This window comes from Amblyomma maculatum, chromosome 11 (genome assembly GCF_055883805.1).
Source record: "Amblyomma maculatum isolate TAMU_Amacu chromosome 11, ASM5588380v1, whole genome shotgun sequence".
Lineage (NCBI taxonomy): Eukaryota > Metazoa > Arthropoda > Arachnida > Ixodida > Ixodidae > Amblyomma > Amblyomma maculatum.
This window is the reverse complement of record NC_139354.1, coordinates 154,675,940-154,681,939: the sequence shown is the minus strand read 5'-3', so window position 1 is coordinate 154,681,939 and position 6,000 is coordinate 154,675,940.

Here is a 6,000-nt window from a genome sequence, read left to right as displayed (position 1 = left end):
AAGGGTCCGGGACCGACAGATCGCATTGACAGTGAGGGACATGAGAAAGTTTGGTTCACAGGTGAAACAATTAACAGAGCCCGATGAACAAGAGATGAATTTCAGAAGTGCAAGATACCGGGCCAGTTGGTACTGCATAATGAAATAAAACAGCACAACGAACGGGACGAAACACGAAGAAAGGGAGACAAAGACACAGGCGCTGGCAGTATTTTGTGGCGGATGCAAAAGGAAAGGGTCCGGGACCGACAGACCGCATTGACAGTGAGGGACATGAGAAAGTTTGGTTCACAGGTGAAGCAATTAACAGAGCCCGATGAACAAGAGATGAAGTTCAGAAGTGCAAGATGCCGGGCTAGTTGGTACTGCATAATGAAATAAAACAGCGCAACGAACGGGACGAAACACGAAGAAAGGGAGACAGACACAGGCGCTGGCAGTATTTTGTGGCGGATGCAAAAGAAAAGGGTCCGGGTCCGGGAAAGGGTCCGGGCTGGTTATCCGTCCGATGTGATAGTGTCGGTGGCAGAAAAGCAGCTGAAAAACCTGAGACCTCGTCACACTAGCGATTCGGTTAGGCAAAGGGAAAGAAGGAAGGTTGTTGTTTTGCCCTACCGCAATCGGGTGTCGCACAAACTTCGAAAAATTGGAAGTCGGGCGGGGGTTGATGTAGTATTTTCAGCGCCGGAAAAACTTTCCAGGATGTGCAAAAAAAGTTAATTGCACGACTATTGAGCCGCGCAGGTGCAAAGCTAAACATGGGCATCATTTTGTCCCGTGTCAAGCAGGTGTGGTGTATTCTCTGCCCATGTCCAGTGGGAAAAAGTGCATGTGGCAGACTGGCCTCTGTCTCAACAAAAGGCTAAAAGAGCACAGTGATAATGTCGCACGTGTTGCTACCTCAGGCCACGTAGCCAAAAATTACAGGGACTGCTGCGCAGAAGATGATAGCGACGATCAATGTCAACCTATGTACAGGCAATGCAGTGTCATAGGGAAACACCGAGACGCATTAACAAGAGATTATAGAAGCTTGTATAATTATAAGATTGCAGGACGATTGCATAAGCGCACCATCAGTGGAATTGTCCCAGAAAGAGGTCAAATATCTAGAATGTGAAATCTGATACGTGTCTGCTAACCTACGTTCTTGTACCCTTGCACATTCCTGTTGCTAGTCTTGCGTGTTTTCCTGTGTGTGTTTTTTTTTTCGTTTCTGATCGCCAGGCCGTATAAAAACCCTACTGGTCTCGAATAAAATTTAGTTTACAGTCAGCGCTGTTGACTCCTCCTCTTGTTCTGTGCCGTCGTTGCGCTGTAATAATGAATGTATTTAACCAACTCGCCCAAAATGTTGTATTATGGATAGAAACGCCGAGATTGTCTTGGCAAAGCTAAATAACATTCTATCAAAGTCATCCCACGACTCCCGAGCGCTGTCTATAACGTTGAAAAAAGTGAGGTTGGAAAGGCGAGACCGGTCCTCAGCACTATCCAATCTGGCTTTTAGGACAGCGATCTGTTTCACATGGTCGTCAACAAGCGTACTCAAAATACCAACTTCGGCCTTGATGGCGACTAAATAGGCGCAGTTTTTTTATGTTTGCCATACGTTTGTTTATTTCAGCACAGTTTATGTCATTCGGAGGTAATTTTGTGTTTATAGCTTTCATCTGGCCAATAAGGGTGGTTTGATCGGTTCTGATTTCTTCTAAGGCAGTCAGTATTTCTGACGACGCTTCTGTGGACGCGGAACGGGTGTTAGGTCCAGGGTTTTCTTCAATCTCACCGGACACGGTAAGAAGACATAGAAAAATATGGGTGCAGTCATAGGCGATAGCTAAAGAACAGCGTGGACTCGGCAGCGTTAACAATCCGCGGTAACTTGTCTTAGGAGCAAGTAAGAAAAATTGTTTGTTACCTGCACAAGACGCGCGGGTGGCATATGGGAAAGTGTCATTCTGTGTGCGCTTCCGAGCCCACTGAGGATGCGACGAGTGTGTTCGTCCTTATATCGGGGCATGCTGATGGTTGTGACGATCCGCTTGATGAGGTTAGTGGTAGTTTTTATTTCAATTTCAGCTGTCATAGCTTTGTTTTTTGTACATGCATGCTTCTTATCCGGTGATGTTTTGTGGCAGGCACTTCAAGCCTTTTCCATGCCTCGGCTGTGATCATTAAGGTGATTAGCCCGCTTAAACAGTCCTCTTGTTTGTGCTGTCCACGACATGCATTTTTATTGTTGTTTTGTTGCTTTATTTGCTTGGTTGATGCAATAAATCATGAACATGAAAACCATACCTGTTCACTTGGTTCACTTGGTATACTCTGTTGCGAACTGGGCACGACTGCCCGGTTGCACCAGTGTTTCTGTACCCCACCTTACTTTGCTGAAGGATGAAGTACATAGCCAAAGTACTTGCATGACTTGCAGCAGTATTTTTATCATAAATTTGCATGCTTGGTGTATGTTGGGAAGTGTTGCTGCCTTTCTATGCCGCCACCTTTGCCAACCACTTTCATTGTGCTGAGCAACTGCCTATAAAACCGGGAGTAAACAACAGAAACTCAAGTTCTTTTAGAAGGCAAAGGTTGGCGCGCGCTGAAAGGCAACAACCTTCAAAAAATGCAGGCTCTTCTTTATAATTCGCGACACTGCATCTTTTTCTTAAGTGTGGTCGCCCTTCGATGATTGCCCTGTAAACCCGCTGAACCTTTTTCTTTTCTATCAATACAGATAGGCAATATCATCTATCATTAAAGCGTATCACTGTTTTGCACGTACACTTAAGAAAATGCGAATATGTTACGTACTGGCTATTTTTTCGCCGTGTTAGAGCGCATTTTTCTTTCTACTACAGAGATATCTCGTACGGATCCGCTTGTCATATATCACTTTTTAACTTCACATGATGCCAGCGGTACAGCGGCGGCAGTATTTTACTTTCCATAATTTCTTTTGCATAGGCGAACGCTTAAATAAACATCGCTGGCGTGAGCTCGGCAGCACGCAAGCGATGACCCGTGCTTACGTTCCGCACTTCTTCCTGGTGCAGGTAATGAATTCTTATTGCTTTTATGCTAAGCCAACTAGCCACTCTTAGTGGTGCCGAGCCCACGCCGTTTTTGCTATATTGGATGTCAGTGTGCTCATATGTTGTTAAAACTTCTCATGCTATCTGGGGATGTTGAATCCAATCCCGGCCCTGGCACTGAACAGTGTTCTGAAAGAGCTGCAATCCGGGCAGACCGTAAAACAAGAGCAGCTAAAGTGTATAGAGCTGAAACTGGCTGATCATGATAAAACATTTGGCGAAATTAAAACAAGGCTGGAAAAAATTGAGACCGCCTGTGCTTGTATCGATGACATGCAGACCGAAATAAAAAGCCTGCATGAGACAACCAGTGAACACACTGCTCAGATAAAAGTACTGTCTGCCCGGATCATTGATGCAGAAAACCGATCCAGACGAAACAACCTTGTTTTCTATGGCATTGAGGATAAAGAAAACGAAACATGGCTCGAATCAGAAAGTATCATCATTGCTCAATGTGATCAGTACTTAGGCTTTCACCTTGAACCGCGTGACATTGAACGTGCGCATCGTATTGGGGCTTTCCAAGCTGAGAAATGCAGACCTATTATTGTGAAGTTTGCTCACTTTAAGGACAAAAAGCAAGTACTATTTTCTCAGGAAATTTAAGGATACAGGTTATGCTGTTTCACAAGGTGTCGCCCCAAGCAGGCGCCTAGCTCAGAAACGCCTTATCGGGTTTGTAAAGGCCAGAAATCTCCGGTACAAACTGCGGCTTGACAAACTTGTTGCAAATGGAAAGACCTACCGCTTTGACCAAACTTCAAATCAAGTCGTTGCGGAATGCTCGTAGCTATCACAAACTCAACGTCAAAAACCGAATTCACATAAACGTCACCTTCTATCATTTTTGCTAGCTAACATTCGAAGTGTCATTCCAAAGCGCGATTCCTTGTGCAGTATGTTAGGCTCATCTTCATGCGATGTCTTGCTACTAACTGAAACCTGGCTTAACATATCTATTCATGATGCCGAGATTCTTCCTTTCCTTTCAGATTTTGACATATTCCGAAAAGATCGGTCTGATCATTCCCGGGGCGGGGGTGTACTTATCGCTACTAACAAGAGTCTGAATTGTTCACTTGTCAACATCTCATCCCAACTGGAAATGATCTGGCTTCGCTGCATTTCTTCGCACCCGCACACACTCATAGGTATTTGCTATCGGCCCCCTAACGCTGACAGTTGTTTCACGCCTTTACTTCATGAAACCTTAACAACATTTACACAAACGTATCCAAATAGTCCAGTCCTTCTCTTTGGTGACTTTAATTTTCCTTCCATAAATTGGTCTAACCCTGCCTCCTCATTATCTAAAAGCAACGCTGCCAGCGATTTCTTGAACAGGTGTATAACATTTGGCCTAATGCAACTTGTAACTGAACCCACACGCGTTACCGATAGCTCGTCCAACATTCTAGATCTTGTATTAACAACTCACCCGGATAACTTTACTGCTATCACCCTGCTGCGTGGTCTGAGTGATCATTTAGCTGTACACACTTCCTTTCATTGCAACACACAAAAGAAACAAAAAAAAAAACAAAAAGACACTTACTTTATATGATAGAGGGGACTATGCCAGCATGAACAGAGCATTATCTGACTATTTCGTCACCTTCGCCGCTAACTTTCCTCTGAATTCTGTCGAGACAAACTGGCTACTTTTCAAAGCAGAGATGCATCGGGTTATGCATCTTTACATTCCCACAATTACAATAGCTGAAAAAGTAGCATCACCATGGTTTACCGCATCCCTCAAACATCTAAACAACAAGAAAAAACGCATTTTCCGTTCAGCTAAACGATCTAACAGCCCAAACGCATGGCAGAAATATTACGCAGTCCTAAAAGAATACGACAAGTCAACTGCTCAAGCTAAACGTAAGTTTTTTTCTACCACTTTACCCTCTATGTTGCAAAATAACCCTAAACGCTTTTGGAAGACCATTAACCCTAATCAATTTACTCAGATTTCACTTTTAACAGCTCCGAGCTTCCTATACCTGAGAACGAGGTCGCAGATATTTTGAATAAAACATTTAGTTCAGTCTTCACTAACGAACCGCATGACACTTTTCCGGATACACCATACCTTACGCACCCACTGATGCAAAACGTCACATTTCATCCCATGGGCATTGTTAAAGTCATTGAATCCTTGAAGAACTCGTCATCTACTGGTATAGACGGTATTAACGCCAAAGTTTTAAAAAATACTAAACATCCATGTAGCCTGTTTTTGTCACTCATCTTTCAGGATTCACTCGAAACTGGTTCAATCCCACGTGACTGGCAGGTGGGCAAGGTCATCCCAGTCTTCAAGAAAGGAAGCCGTTCATCGCCGAGTAACTACCGCCCAATTTCAATAACAAGCGTTTCTTGTAAAATAATGGAACATATTTTATATTCTCAGATTGTCAAATTTTTAACGTCAGTAAATTTCTTTAATCCTAATCAGCATGGTTTCCGCAAAAATCATTCTTGTGACACTCAGCTTGCTCTTTTCCTGCACGACCTACATTTAAACCTGGACAGCAACATCCCGACTGACGCGGTATTTTTAGATTTTGAAAAAGCGTTTGATAAGGTTCCCCAATGTCGTCTTTTGTTGAAATTATCACGTCTTAACATTCATCCGTGCGTTCTGAGCTGGATTCGAGGATTTTTGGCTAACCGTCAACAGTTCGTGTATGCTAACTCACATTCTTCCTCCTTAACCCCAGTGCTTTTAGGCGTACCGCAAGGTACGGTGCTTGGGCCTCTTCTTTTTTGATATACATTAATGACCTGCCTAACAATATTTCTTCTCATATTCGCCTCTTCGCTGATGACTGCGTCGTTTACCGAGCAATAACAATTTCCGCTGACTCTCTCTCGTTACAAAGGGATCTTTCTCGCATAC